Genomic DNA, 17125 nt, shown 5'->3' with positions numbered 1-17125 from the left:
CGGTAGGCATACTCCCTGATGATGTCGGTTTGCGATTACTTACCCGATCAAAGAACCAGTACATTGGGTATTTCTTCTTATGATTCCTATTGCCTGTTGTGCATGTCCATCCGAAACCCTGTGACGCGTCGTTAAGATTAAGAAGACATACTGAGTTGTTACATACTACTCCTACTTCAATCGTGATCTTATTCGAAATTTCCTTGGGATCGATCTGTTTTCCACTACTTTTATAGTAGAAGGCTACAGACGACTCAAGTGTCTTAGTTAGACATTCTTGTACGCTTGCAGCTATGTCAGGTGAAAGGAACTGTAACGATTTTCGATTTACCAGGTTTACCATTACGCGATTGTCATCTAGACACATTCTTATTTCATTGTCGTCATCCACCACAAATATCGCAGCTTTGTGAAAAAGACATTGCTTTTCAGCTTCCTCTTTCAAAAGCCAGTTATTTGTTGCAGCACCGATTAACTTAAAGGCAAGTGCAGATGGAATATATGTAATTGCTAGATCGTATGTTAATACGATTGTGTTAGAACCGCTGGTTCCACGTAAGAAGAAGTCAGGGGGAGGACTTTTGTTTACCATGCATGGAACGAGGAATATCTCATCTCCAGAAGCCGAGTTATAGCCTTTCGGCTGGATTAGGATGTCTAGGTGTACAAGTAGCTTTGTAACAAAAGCTTTCAGTTGATCGGTCGGCAAATACTGATTGAAGCTGTCTTGTCTCCAAAGTTTCCATAAATCACTCTTGTATATATTCCCGGTAAGAACTAGGTTCTGAAGAATTTCTCTTAGTTCCGGAATGTCTGGCCAGAACATTTCATCCGTGATGAATGACCTCATAATGTTGACCAGTGCTGGTGTATGTATGATAATAAACCCTTCCAGGCCAGGTTGTTTGTAGTACATCACTTTACCAATTGTATGTTGGTTCTGGAGGAAATCGTCTAATTGCCCTTCCGTTAGAGCCAGATCTTCATTTAGGCGATTAATGTACTCAAGTTGATTTCTAGTTATGATATTGATATTCTGGGATCTCATATTATCTATTTGTAACTCCAATGGAACCCATGCCATTGGTCTTTTTTGTCCCCATGTCGATTGCTGCATTGCAAATTGGACCAGTTGCTGAGTCAGAGCTTTGATCTCTGGATCATTGATATTGGTACCATTGATGAAGTATACTGTATCAAAGAACATGTGTTTTCTTTGTTCGTGCTCTCGGAACAGGTTAGAAATTTCTCTTGTAAAATACATTTTCCGTGTTCGAGCTTCTTCCTTTAACACAACAAAAGGAAAAAGAGAACCTCACTCATGATGAATATCATATTACTAATATGTATTTACAATTATATTACGCTTGAAAAAAAGATATATCTTCGACCAATAAAAACCCAACTGAATTTACAAAAAAAAATGAAATATGTAATAGGGTAAGAAATAGCCGTCAATAAACTAATCATAGATACCTGGATTGGATTAAAACAAAATTTGCACCAGACACGCGTTTCGTCGTCAAAATACACATCAGTGACGCTCGAATTAAACAAAGGTTAAAAAGGCCATAGAAAGTACGAAGAGCATCGAGGACCACAAAATCCTAACAGATGCAATGGTTTGCGATTAGACATTATACAAAAAGGATTTTGATAAAATAGAAAATAGAAATTTTAAAGATAATAATAAAAACTAAACGTATATTAACCTTCGTAATACAATACATTGTGTTTGGTATTTTCCGATATAGCTATGAAACTAAAACAACAGACAAGTAAGCCCAACGAACCTTAATGCAAATCTAGGATTTACTAATTAACTGTGTATACATCATATGATTGGTACCTGTCTTATACCCGGCCACGTTCACTTGTATTTGTTGTCTATCTGATGAGTTAAGCCTTTTTCAACTGATTTTTATAGTTCGTTCTTATGTTGTACTGTTATACCACTGTCCCAGGTTAGGGGGAGGGTTGGGATCCCACTTACATGTTAAATCCTGCCAGATTATGTATGCATGTGCCTGTCCCAAATCCGGAGCCTGTAATGCAGTGGTTGTCATTTGTGTATGTGTTACATATTTGTTTTTCCTTCATTTTATTACATAAATGAGGCGGTTAGTTTTCTCGTTTGAATTGTTTTACATTGTCTTATCGGGGCCTTTTATAGCTGACTATACGGTATGGGCTTTGCTCATTTTTAAAGGCCGTACGGTTACCTATAGTTGTTAATGTTTGTCTCATTTTAGTCTTTTGTGGATAGTTGTCGCATTGGCAATAATACCACCTCTTTTTTTTTTATATTACATCATTGACGATTGTGACATGTCTAATTAAGTTATGACCGAAGAAAGGTCGCGTTTGTGGCTACGACTAGTGGTATACCTACGAGATATTTATCACTCAAATAACCCCAAAAAGTCGAGCACACACACATTATTAAAAATGTCAATTAAAAACATCTAACTGCCACGTGGTTCAACAATGATGAGGAAAATAATAGTTGGGAATGTAATCATAAAAATAGCATATGAAATAGTACATGCACACTTGAACTGCTGGGATGATTGATTGAACTGTTTTGCAATTAGGGTGTCAAATACACGTTATCCCTTACTGTTATTTCTAATCTACAATTGATTTAAAAGTATTTGGTATATATATATATTTATATATAATGCAGTTTGACATCTGTTTTACCTGTTCATACTATTGCATAACGCATTGGCTATCGTCTAGTTATTTAGTCTTTAGTGTTTTGGTGTGTTTTGTGTACATGTGATTGCATATTGGTTGTTTACGTTTTAAGCCATTACGTTGTCTGTTAATTTCTGGCATATGAGTTTGCATGTCCCTTTGGTGTATTTCATCATCAGTTTTGCCCTGAGATAATACATATTTCTGAAAGAAGGTAAACAGAAACATAAGATAAGAGATAATCAGAAAATAAACCGACATACTGAAGTGAAGTAATCACTGTGTGTTGCTGCAAAGAGAACCATTGGCATTATATCATCACCTTCTGGACAGTATGTTAGAATTGAGTTGATCCAATGTATTATCAATGCTGTAAAAGACATTTGTAAACAATATATTTTATATAGAAAACAAATAGCAGACGAATGCATGCTAATGCGGGATCTCTGTGTTATTTATACAATCATTTTGAGATCGTTTCTTCTCATTTGTGAACAAAATAGTTTATTGTTGGTTTATGAAAGGAAACAGAAATGCAACGGTTTTTATTTCTTGTATTTATAATACTAGGAGATAATCATAGTACACTATTTTCACCTCAATTAGATATAGCATAAGCTATCGTTTTACATTAGGACCTCACATAGTAAATTAAATTTCATACGTATTCACCTCAGAAACTTACAAAACCTTTGAATAGACTTATTAAGAAGGGATATAATTACGATATTGTTGTCAAGTCATTAAAGATTGCATATTTTGGCGTTAATATTGAGTCACTGATAAGGTCTTTGCGTCGGAACTAATCACATTTATTCTAAAAGCAGTTGTTGGCATGACACGGGTTATGTTCTTCTCATTTATGTTATGATGATATGATACTAAACCCCTAACGGGAAGGATTGTGCCTGATGTTCATATGATGAAATCATAATCTTTCAGTCAGTTTAATTGAAGTCTTGAGCTGGCATGTCAGTTAACTGCTAGTAGTCTGTTGTTATTTATGTATTATTGTCATTTTGTTTATTTTCTTTGGTTACATCTTCTATAATCAGACTCGGACTTCTCTTGAACGGAATTTTAATCGTATTGTTATGCGTTTACTTTTCTACATTGGTTAGAGGAATAGGGGGAGGGTTGAGATCTCACAAACATGTTTAACCCCGCCGCATTTTTGCGCCCGTCACAAGTCAGGAGCCTCTGGCCTTTGTTAGTCTTGTTTTATTTTAATTTTAGTTTCTTGTGTACAATTTGGAAATTAGTATGGCGTTCATTATCACTGAACTAGTATATATTTGTTTAGGGGCCAGCTGAAGGACGCCTCCGGGTGCGGGAATTTCTCGCTACATTGAAGACCCGTTGGTGACCTTCTGCTGTTGTTTTTTTATTTGGTCGGATTGTTGTCTCTTTGACACATTCTACATTTCCATTCTCAATTTTACATATCACCAATTCCGGTTTAGATGTTAACCCGGAAATTTTGCATGATTAACAATGCGACATCTTTTATAAGGATGTGAACTATCACGTACGGCTTTCAACAATTAGAAAAACTCAAACCGTATAGAAAGCTTTATATATAAAAAAAGAAGATGTGGTATGATTGCCAATGAAACAACTTTCCACAAGAGACCACATCACACAGCCATTAACAATTATAGGTCACCCTAAACCTTTGACAATGAACAAAGTTCAAACCGCATCGCTTACTACTTATACATCGATTTATTTTGTATATTATACGATTGTTAGGCATGTAAGTGATAAGAACATGCAATGGACTTTTTGTAACCATAACAAGTGTTCACGGTTAATTAAGACAGTACTTACATTCCGAGGTGACATCACCCTGAGGATATTCCATCAGTGGTGTCTTCAGATCATATCTTCCATTAAACATAATGATGAATGAACCTCGATGTTGAATGAATAATTGATGAGTCATATCATATGACCGCTGTCCCCCAAAATCTACTAGATCAGAAGGGGCAATCTCGATAATGTATTGACCTTTTCTAACTTCTTCTAAGATGTCGTCTCGAACTGTATAATGGTCTAATTTGGAAACATCTGGTTTATCATCAGCTTCAACCATTCTACATTCTTCTACATTATGAACAATTTGTTTTTTCACTATCGCTGGACCTGAAGTGAATGAATGAGTGACTGTCTTGTCAGGAACTTGCAAGGTTTCTATTTCTACCTCCTTGACCGCTTCCGATCTGATTCTTCTCACTGCCTGCTTGATTTTTTTAACAAAATAGCGTACCCCAGATTTAGACGTTTTTTCTGACGGTTGACTTTTTGTCTGTAGAACATTTGGTTGCCCACGTAAAATTCTTGAAAAAACAGCATGGCCGCCTGAACCTATATCAGAAAATTAACAATATCAAAGCAATGTGTAGGAACGAATCTAAAAACGTTTGTCTGTAATCGAAAATTCAAGCTATATTAGGATGCGGATATGTGTATTTTTCTCAATAAGGTTGTTCTCATTTACACACTTATTGATTTATATGATTTGAAATCTGCAATGTATGATATCTTTTTCTCATTTTTGTAGAGGTACCTTATTATATATGAGAGACAAGTTATAAGAGTGTACCATAAAGAGACCTAATGGTATAATATGGAAATAATTGGAAATCAGTGTACACTATGGTCGGGTTGTTGTCTCTTTGATCCATTCTCAATTTTATAAAATTACTTTAAAATGCAAACATATCAGGGTATTATATAGAGATACCTTACGTAATGATACATGAAAAAGGTGGTAATGGTATTCTATAGACCTTATGGTAGCATGTATGAATGGCACAGTATAATCGTATACTATAGAGATACCTTACAGTGATATATATATATATATATATAAATCCATGCATATACGGGTGTACTATATAGTTATGTTTTTAAATCAAAGGAGATAAGGGAACACAACTCTTGTTATATTTCTATAGACTTACATTTTTGTTAAGTAATGTGTCTAACTTGATCATCGTCAAACACAACTTGAGCTCACTGTGCTTTTTAAACAGAAAATACGATTCAAAATATTTATTGGATACGGTTTACCATCCTCTAAAGGATACGTTATAAGTTTTGAGTATACCCATCTGCCTACAACAAGTCAGAATTTTATTTATAATTGCTATTTTTGAATGTAATTGTTTACACATATATGTATTATACCATCTTTTAATGGGACCATTTCCTCTGTCTTCAAGTGAATACCGTTTCTACCAAAATACACAACTAAACCATCTGTAGATTTCCAAGTTTTGGGTATGTCATCACCAATAAGAACGCTAGCTAATGTGCTCTTTCCACAGTTACAGGCACCTGCCAAAAACACCCTGTTGTCAAAAGACTGATACATTCCTTTAGATAATATGACCTTGAACTCACTTGGGTTACCAATCCATGGAAATTCGGCAACAGGTTCTGCAAAGGTAAATGTATTTTTTATAAAAGATAAGAGTTTGATTCTATGCGTGTAACAATGCGGTGCATATAATTAAACATGATAATATCTAAAAAGAAACAACATGTTGTTGGTGTTTTGTAATCAAATGTGAAAATAATGAACATCAATTACTGCTAAACGGAAATTTAAAGCTAGTTATGGTTTTAAGGTGGTATGGGAGTCTAAAATAAAAATGATAGAATTTGTTCATACTTTGTCAAAATGTAGTATCTATTGATACATGTTCAAAAAGATTATAAAAATGATAGGTCACCGCGCATTTTCTCAAGATACAGGTTGTGACAAAATGACAAACTTTGTATGGATTATACAGGAAAAAACACCATTTTGTGAATAGAAACTAAACAAAATAATAGAATTGTAAAATAAATTAGGAAAAGATTGCTTTCAGATAATGCTTTGAGAATATCAAAAGAAAAGATAGGGTCACCGTACGTTTTTTCCGGCTAAAAGACAAAATAGGAAAATTTCATGTAAAGTCCTTCAGAAAATGCACTGTTTTAGAGTTACCTCCCCTTAAAATGCCAATTTGAAAATATTCAAAAACAACCAAATATAATCTACACTTGTAAAAATATTAATATTTCTAAGTTATATTCTTATAAATTGGTTCTTTTAAACGAAAAATCACATTAAATATCTGCATTCCTGCATCAAATTTGGCTAACTTGAAAGAAAATATGGACCTTAGATTCTCTGTTTTTTACAATCCAACATAGAGAAAGACACCCATACCACCTTAAGTACAGATTTATTTTATTTGCAATGCCACAAGATCTTAAAGCATTTAACAACCATCACTCAACAGGAACTTGCATTTAGATCGAGATGCTAAAAAGGTTTTAACACTGTTAAACAGATACTAAATGAATAAGTTTGACAAATATTGAAAACTGTTTCAATGTAATTCAACCCATTTCATGTTAAGTGCGTTTTATTATTTTATGGCTTACAATTAGATCAGGACACTGTGTGACCACGATATGTAAAAATGGTCAACCATGTAAGTTAAATCACTGTATTATTGGGGTGCCTGTGATCAATTTGAAAGAGTGCAATTCAGATGTTGTGACTTAATTTGTACTCTCTATGAATTCAAAATTAGGCATGAATTTATAAAGATCGTATAATATTTTTACATATTTTGTAAACTTTTTTCTCAGTTTTCTCAGTTTTCTGCCAAAAACAGTTTAGTATGTACTGTTATCTAATCCTTTGAACAATAAAGACAACATTAAAATAAAAAGATGTGTTCTGTGTCATTCATATGAACTGTCGTATACCTTTAAAAAGCGATAAAATAGTGTAAAATACTGCATTCCATAAGGTACATTTTTCGTGACCATAAGAAATAATATTACAAAACCTTTACTAGACCAACTATTGACTCATAAAGGCATGCACTGTTACATTTAATACTTATATAATAATTAAAATTACAAAAGAAAAAGAAACACTAGTGTTGTATGTTAATATGAAGATGCTTCAATTGTTAACTTCCTATTTTATGATATTTTATGATACTAATTAGTATCGAAGCAGACGCGCGTTTCGTTTACATACGACTCGTCAGTGTCGCTCATATCAAACTATTTTTAAAGCAAAACAATTACAAAGTTGAAGAGCATTAAGTATCCCAAATTCCAAAACGTTGTGCCAAATACGGCTACGGTAATCTATGCCTGGGCTAAGAAAATCCTTAGTTTTTAGAAAAAAACATAGTTTTGTAAACCGGAAATTTATAAAAAGGCCACAATATTGATATTCATGTCAACACCGAAGTGTTTACTACTGGGCTGGTTATACCCTTGGGGACGAAACATCCACCAGCAGTGGCATCGACCCAGTGGTGTAAATAGGTATCAAAGGTACCAGGATTATAATTTAGTACGCCAGACGCGCGTTTCTCATCAGTGACGCTCATATTAAAATATTTATAAAGCCAAACAATTACAAAGTTGAAGAGCATTGAGTATCCAAAATTCCAAAAAATTGTGCCAAATACGGCTAAGGTAATCTGTGCCTGGGACTAAAATACTTTAAATGTAACAAAGCAACAGTGACGCATATTTCTTCATATTGTCATAAAAGACGCGTCATAAATCATTAAAACAATATCAATTAAACAGTAGATATTGATTGAATTCTTGACATTCGATTCGAAAATGAATGCCATTTTCAATTGCATTTACAACATATAAAAATTATTTCTTCTAAAAACTGTAAAATTTTTCTGTAAATGAAAAAAGTTAAAACACAAAAATACTGAACTCCGAGGAAAATTCAAAAAGGAAAATCAAAAATCAAAAGGCAAAAGGCAAAATCAAAAGTCCAAACACATCAAACGAATGGATAACAACTGTCATATTCCTGACTTGGTACAGGCACGATATAAAAAATGTTGTTCACACTAAATAACCCGCGTAGCTGGTAACGTAAAAGTGTGCACCACATTTTTATCATGTTATTTCGAATAGAAAGAAACACAGGTTACACATCTAGCTATATAACTAATCTTCCCCAAGTCCCTCGTCATAAACAAATCATCAACACAATGCAAACAAATGCATCGCATACATAATTATGAAAGAGGGACGAAAGATACCAGAGGGACAGTCAAACTCATAAATCGAAAATAAAATGTCAACGTCATGGCTAAAAAGGAAAAGAACAAATAGACATACAATAGAACACATGCCAAAACATAGAAAACTAAAGAATAAACAACTCAAACCCCACTAAAAACTAGGGGTGATATCAGGTGCTCCGGAAGGGTAGGCATATCCTGCTACACATGTGGCACACGTCGTTTTGCTTATGAGAGTACAATCCGGTAAATTGTCTTATTCGGGAGGTATAAAAGTCAAGTTTGTAATAATGTTCAAGACAACTTGATAAAATGTTATGAAACATAAACGTGATGATATAATCAGGTTGATTTCAATAAAACGATTTGTTATTGAGTTTTTTGAAAGAATTAGCATTGCATTGTTACAAAACGCTTTATGCAAATCAATACACGTGTTACATCCGAAATTAAGTTTTTGATCGATAACTAATTTCTTATAAATTATCATCAGTAGGTAAGGTGCTTTCTATCATCAAAATTGTTCATGACGTTTAGAAACATTTTTCTTTTGAAAATATCTTTAAACTTGACATATATTTGTTTGTGTTTCAAATAATATAAAACATTAAACACATTGTTACATCATGTTTTGATAAATTGTGTCGTTGGCTTGCTGTCTTATACCCAAAAGCGGATTTTATGATGTATATATATATACCCCTAATTTCTTTTCACATCATTATCAAATTATATATGGCTTTTAGTTCAATAATAAATATATATGTATATAAAACATGCCCTGTGTTGATTTTTTTTTTTTATCAATGTCAAGATCCCGTAAACTTCGACAAACATCAAAATTAATAGTCTTGCGATTAACAACCATTTGATGCATTATTATTCGTCAATGCAACGTTATTGATTCGTTATAAATGTGATTTAAACATGCTAAATGCATACCTCATTATGATTAAAGGTTCATGAAAACCTTTAAAATCAGAAAAAAATGCATTGCAATATTCTATTAACATTGAACTACGTTTTATTCATTTTTTATTTTGCACGCATCTGATAATGATAAAATTCCCAATACCGTAATAAAGTAAAATCAGCTATACATTTCATATGATTAAGAATTTAAATGCATAAACGAATGTAAATAATCACTGCATATAGTTCTTAAATAAGTATAATTGATTCAAAATTTTGATACATTTAATGCAAGTTATCTTGTAACGCCAGTATTCACGTAGTTTAAACATATAGTTGTTTTTATTTTTCAAATGTACGTAAATATGCATTTGATATTCAGAGCTTATAAGAACATATTTTGCAAACGTTTAACATTTTTAAATATTACTATTATTACACGTACCCCGTTGATACGTTGACTGTCCGGTATCAGGCAAGACAGATTTTCTATTAGTGTCTGTATTTTTGTTTTTAGATTGTTCAACTGTTTGTCCAGATGTATTATTTAGTCCCTTGAAAAAAAATATATGAGTATTCTTATGAGCTATCGCTATACGAAATTGCTATAGCTACAATCAGAAAGGTTGCAATGGATGCGTAAAAAATCAAAAAAATCTTTGATTGTAAAAATATGTATATTTTCTGTGATTTCATCATCACTATTGCTTACTATTCATTATGTTCAATAAATTGTGTAACCTTTATTATCCAAGTACACGCATATGGCACAAACATGCGAAAATAGATTGGTCATTAAATTTAGTGTGCTATAGTGGGCCTGAATAATAGAAATGCCCAGTGCTGAACAGTGTTTGATGAGGTGGTTATTACGAGGAAATTAAAATGAACTGGATTTTCATATGAGGGAGAAATAATTGTTCTATCAGTTTAATTGAAGTTTAGATTTTGCATGTAAGTAACTGCTTGTTGTCCTTTGTTACTGTATGTATTGATGTATGCTTGTTTATCTTTCATTGGTTAGGTGTTTAGCAAGGGATCTCACAAAAATGTTTTAACCACACGAAAACTTATTGTTTAGAGGTCAACTGAAGCAGACAACAGTCGCCGGATTTTCTGGTATTGTTACAGACACATTGGTAGCCTTTGGTTGTCCTCTGCCCTTTAGTTGTTGTTGTCTCTGATAAATTTCCTGTTTCAATTCTCAAATGGCATTAAAATACGAAACTTAAAGGAGAAAGAAGAAATCTATTTCATAAATATAAAATGATTTATTGTAAACTTTATAACGCATTGCGATTAAACTTGTCTTTTGCATAGACTATTGCAGCCATATTACTTGATAGCCAGTTGCTAATTAATTCTTAACGGACCATACGCTTCCGTTAGAGTTATTGTTTTACACAAGTAAAGGATACCTACAGTGTTTTGTTGAGTGGAAACACAATCATACAATAAAGTTGTCTTACTCGGAATATAGTGAACATAGTTTGCACAAAACTATTGATTGAGTTTCTTTTTTTTGACTCATAATTAGGCAAAGCCTTTCTATCCATGACGAATGTGATAGGTTTTTTTCAAAGATGCACAGAACCCAGAATTTTAAGTAAGTTTTTTTTAGATCAGTTTCTTGTTTAAATTGGGATGTAATGTCGTGCAAAATACATAAACGATGATAAATGTTTATCAACAAGTAAATTAAAAGAGAATAATATACGATATACACCTTTTTACAGGCTTCAGTCATAACAGATGTACCATATTGTTTATCCCGTTTCTTTGCAAAGTCTAAGGGTGTCAAACCCTGCAAAATCAACATATAAAAGTAATGACGTAATTCTTCTAAATATATGAATATACAGCTTTTCAGCAAAATGTGAATGAAGTAGATGGTAAGTGCTGTGTATATAATATTATACGTTGGATAGCAATTTTTGAAGGTTTCGTAGATATATAGATAAACCATGGATTTAGCTGTTCGATGAAGCACACACTTTCTATAGGTTTTTTTTGCAGACTTTTTTAAAATCGCTAAAACTTATATCTGTTAAAATACTATGAATAGGTTTGTGAAGATGCACATGAACGTTTTGGGTCTGTGCTTGAAATAGGATTTTGTTTTAAATATCATGATTTAACAATATATAGTACGTTTTAATTTGCCTTTGATGTAAACATCAATTGTAAGAATACCTGTTTTTTTCAAGCATCCGTTTTATAAATGTCTTATATCGCCTACTCTCATTGTCCTCGCAGTTAATTCATATCTCATTTAATTTTATGGCGTTAAAGAGATCATTTATCAACTAGTGTAGAAATAAACTCTTAAACTATATACCACATATGTAAAACAGCGAAGATGTTGGTTCTTTCAATAAGGCTCTAATTTATACTAAATTACAGATTTAACTAATGTGTAAGCTTATTTCGTTTTCATTCAGAGTTTTCTATTGTGTTTAAACATTCATAATATTATATTTAGTACATTTATTTTTTAATCAAACTCAACTTTATAGCTTAGACAGAAAAAAGAGAAGAAAATATACCTTTCTCCTATTGTGAATGTGACTTAAAATACTTATTATTTATGTCGATACAACATTTATTACTCTGTCTACTTTCACAAGTGGTCTCGTTAGAATATATATATATATATGTATACATTTATGGAAAAGAACATAGAAAATACTCATTTATTTGAACAATATTACCTCGTTATTTGTAGCTGTGATATTGGCACCTAGGCGAATCAAATCTTTCACGGTGGCCAATCTTCCATTTTGTATTGCATGATGAAGAGGCGTGTCACCCTATAGAAATGAAACAATATTTGTTGAATTTGGTGCACTTTCAGTCATTTCAAATATTTTCGTTATTGTAAATATCTATCTATTGCCAATGAAACTTTATGATTCAAAAAGAAAAACACTATATACATGATATACAAACGAATCAACCAAATTAAGGAAGATCGCTCATCATGCTCATGTTTTTGAATTTTTGTCAGATATTCGGATTCCTCCTGTTTCATCCATGTAGTGCTTTAAAAAAATGGACCATTAACTTCTACCTTTTTGTCCATTATTTAATTAAACATGGTTTGAAATATTTTCTTTGAAAATCTTATAAAAAAGCTTGATATTTTTTTGCTGTTTTTGAATTTTTGAACGAAAAAAGGTGTCAATGATTAAAACATGAAAAGTCCAGAGGAATTATTTCCCGCCAAATTGTCATTGGGATATATCTCGATAACAAGCAAACGATCCCATAATTTGCTTAGCTTCTTTTTTGCTACTTTATTCATATACTATCAATATCTAATAGTCTTTTTAAAAGTATGTTGTTTTAAAATAGAGAAGCGAACATCCTTAAAATCGGAAGTGAAAGTTCACTGCTACCTTATAACTGGGACGGATAAAACGTGCAAAAAGTACTAAATGTCTGCATATCAGCATTACATTTCTGTCGGAAGAGACGAATGGACGACTGTACACGTTAAATCTTAAATCTAGCAATGTAATTTCTTTGTGTTATGCTGTTTTTGTTCTATTTTAAACAATGTTAAAGTAAATTGCACTGTATCGAGTATTTGATTTGTGAAACTCTAATCGATGTCAACCCTTATAGCTGCTTTTTGTCTTCAGATATGTCTCTTATGACGTCATGATACTCAAATATGTGCCCCTTTTTCTAGTTTCAAATGTATGTTCCTTCGTCAAAAATGTCTTCTACCTAAGACGTGTGGTCCTTCGTGTTGGTACCCTCTTTATAAAATATAATTTAACAAATACGACTTTGAACAAGAACACAAATACTGCATTGGGGTTTAAGCGCTTAAAGCTCAACTAAGCCGGGACTTTTGTGGTAAAATATTTCATACAGGTGAACAAAATAAAAATCAGCTGTTATAAGCTTGACTCGTCAGGTTTGGAAACAAATCAAATTCAACTTACGAAAAGAATATACAATCAAAAGACTAAAGATCTCGAATATGCTTTACCGTTTGTACTTCAAGGTTTTGTTGCTTTTTTTCACGAAACACCAGAAAAGGCGTTTATGACAAATGTGATTTCATCTAGATACGAACAGGTTTACTTTTTTGATTATTTTTTTACGATTTCAGTAAAAAAAGGATAAGCTTTTTTTTTCAAGTAAACTTTTGTTGAACTATGTACACCAAAGCACACAATTTCTCGCTATAAACTTGTGTGCTCAGATGTAAAAAAGAAAAAAGAAAAGTGTAAACATTATGATATCCGTTACTAGCAACAATAATTGTTTCACGGCTGACGTGTTGATTATTCTGATGTCAGCAAGAGGGACATGTTGAAAGGGACATATATTGGTGATGTATATGCCGCGATAAAAAAATATGACACATGACCGAGGTAAGGATACATAAATGAAGCTGTGCATAGATTTGAGATTACAAATACATTCATCTAAGCACTTTCTAACTTTCACTCGGTTCTTCGTCCAATAGCAATTGCAACAACTAAATGAAACATACAAATAAATGAAAATGCAATTCAATTAAAATTTGGAACGGCTAACCTCATTATTTTGAGCAGACAAATTGGCACCTAGATCTATGAAAGTTTTCACAACGCTCTGTTCTCCTAAGCTTGCTGCTTGATGTAAAGGCGAATCATCCTACAAACGAAACATTAATATATATATATATATAAGTACGTCTGAGTCAGTGACAACTCTACAACAGATGTATCCATCGGATCGCCATCAATGATGGTGATACATGGCTGTGTACATAATGTATTGTATATATATATATATATATATATACAACTCGTCTAAATATATATAATCATTCTTTTTACTTACCATTTTCACAAAGAGTTAGTGTGTATTACCACATCAAAGATAAACCACATTCACAAACGACAACCACTGAACATACGGAAAGATTTCAACCTTCGTTTTCTAAACATTTCATTTCTATGTAGCAATATGCCGGCAGCGCACGAGTGTGTATCTGCCAGTTGATATGCTATTCATTAACAAATATTGACCAAAGTAGTATTATTGGCAACTTTAAAAGCATCGGTAGTTTTTCGGGCGTTGGTTGACCGTTATGGTAAAGGTATGTGTCATAGATGACCACAGATAAGTTAAAACTGCCTCAGTGGTCGTGTCCTCTTATATTTTCTATACAGTTTCCCTTTCATGTCTCTGTGTTAAAATATTTTTATGTTTCTTTAGGTCAGATGAGTTTCGATATGTATGCATACCGCTATAATTGTTTAAACTTTTAGCGTGTCTGGTTCATGTGTGGCCTGACGTGTGATTCGGATACTAGAGGGTTTTACATTGTTGTTTCCATTTAGCCAATTTACATTATTTGTACTCTATCAACAAAATATATAGCTACTTTATTCGTTTTGCACTGTCAAATACAAATACTTTTTTTATATTTGCATCGTTGTCAATCTACAATCACCTACATAAACTTTTGTTGTTGATTTCTTTGTAAAATTTTCTCTCAACTACAATATATTTTTGCTTGCGTCTTCGTATGATTATTTGAATATTTTAGTCTGTTGTGTTGTATGTGATGAATGTTTTCAAAGTTATAGATGATGAATCCTAATTATTATCACAGTAACCCCAAAACGGAACTATAAACAGCTGGCATACACGAAGAAGGTTTGTCTGGTTAATAAACCAGTTTCACCCACAATTTTCGTAGGAAAATATCTGTACAAAGCTGAGAATATGACAGTTGCCTTTTACTCGCTTTGTTGATTTATACCGTTTAAATTTGTCAGTTTTTATGAAACCCCCTTTTTATGTGCATAGGAGTTCAATGTGTTTGTTATATCCCACAGCATTCACATCATCACAACGATTTATATTTGTGTACCTGGTGCAACAAGGCGATAGTTAACCATAAAGCCTGTCACTCAAAACGTATTAATTGCCATATATCTAGTTCTAGATATACACTTGTACTGTGAATAGGTTAGAGCAAACTTACTTCATAAGACTTGTGGTCTTACCTTTGTCATTTTCATGTACCAATGTGTCTTTTTGTAGGTTTCTTCAAAAGAGTCCAACAGTGTTCTACCCTATAAATTTACAAATATGAATTCAGTGATTGTCCAATACTTTACTTTCAAATTATATCATCATCATTATCGTTAAAAGAAAGCCGCTATTTGTTTGGTGCGTTTATAAGCACTGTCTGGTTAATTCAAAAGATTGTTTTCTAAAATTTGATTGTTTTTCAAACAAACATTTATCATACACAACCTTGTACTAACATGAATAAATGTATTGTTAGCTGAACATCGAGGGTTAAAAGTAAAATTAAATATTAGATACATGCATGCCAAAAAAAAGAAATAGGAACAAATGAGACAAAATTATTTTAAAAAAAGTAAACCTCAAACTCAGACGTAAAATGTATAGATATATACAGGTCTAATTGAAAACTACGTTCAAACCTATGATTGCGTTGGATAAAAACCGCAATTGTTATGCGTGTGCATGTAAAACAAATTTCGTTGTAGAAGGGTCTAAAAACAGCATAAACAATTTTTTTAAAAGACCAAAAAAAGTAAAAAAGTATATTGAAACAAAACGCATTTGTCTTGGCTCCGTTATATTGATGACATCGACATCAAATGGAACGAAACAGCAGAACGTCTGCGAGAATTTCTAGATTTCTGTAACAACTTTCATCAATCGATAAAGTTCACATCTGAGGTTTCAAATGAGAAAATTGCGTTTCTCGACACCACCATAAATTTAGAAAACGGAGTCATGACAACCCACCTTCACACCAACAAAACTGATAAACACCAATTTCTCTCTCCGAAGAGTTGTCACCCGAAACACTGCTCCCGGAGCATTTCGAACAGCTAAGCCATCAGGTTAAAACGGATTTGTTCATCGGAATCAAAATTAAACCAAAAAAGAAAAAGAAAAAGATCGAACAAACCTACTAGAATACAAAGAAAAGACGGCCCAGACAAATAAAATTCCGTTTGTTGTTAGCTTTCATCCTGACCTGACTAATAGTTCATCAATTGTCCACAAACACTGGCGTCTTATTGAAAATGATCCTTCCTCAAAAGAGATTTTTCCATCACCTCCCGTTATGGCTTACCGCAGACCCAAAAACCTCAAAGATACTCTAGTAACATCCAAAGTTTCTAAACAGGAGGGCGGAGGTTATACACCATGTGGAAGGGGCAATTGTAAGTGCTGCAAAGTCGCCCACATCGAAACCCATTTCGTCAGCACAGTCACAAAGAAGAAATACAACATATGAATAACATCAAATTGCAAAACGCAAAATTGCATTTATGTTCTAACGTGTGGAACTTGCAAATACAATATGTTGGTGAAACAGAAGCACCATTTAACATCCGACTAAATAACCATCGGTCATTTTATACAAAAGAAAGGAACTGCCC

General features: G+C 32.9%; 1 long non-coding RNA gene across 1 annotated transcript; it reads right to left on the bottom strand.

Annotated features, from left to right (window-relative positions):
* On the bottom strand, window positions 1-4813 carry LOC143051438 (uncharacterized). Its single transcript, XR_012970774.1, has 3 exons — window positions 4531-4813; window positions 2964-3070; window positions 1-1285 (listed from the first exon to the last, which is right to left on the bottom strand). It is a non-coding gene; the product is annotated as an uncharacterized LOC143051438 (long non-coding RNA).
* Between the last annotated feature and the right edge of the window lie 12312 nt (window positions 4814-17125).

This window comes from Mytilus galloprovincialis, chromosome 11 (assembly GCF_965363235.1).
Source record: "Mytilus galloprovincialis chromosome 11, xbMytGall1.hap1.1, whole genome shotgun sequence".
In the NCBI taxonomy this organism is placed as follows: domain Eukaryota; kingdom Metazoa; phylum Mollusca; class Bivalvia; order Mytilida; family Mytilidae; genus Mytilus; species Mytilus galloprovincialis.
This window is presented reverse-complemented; position numbering and strand designations above follow the sequence as displayed.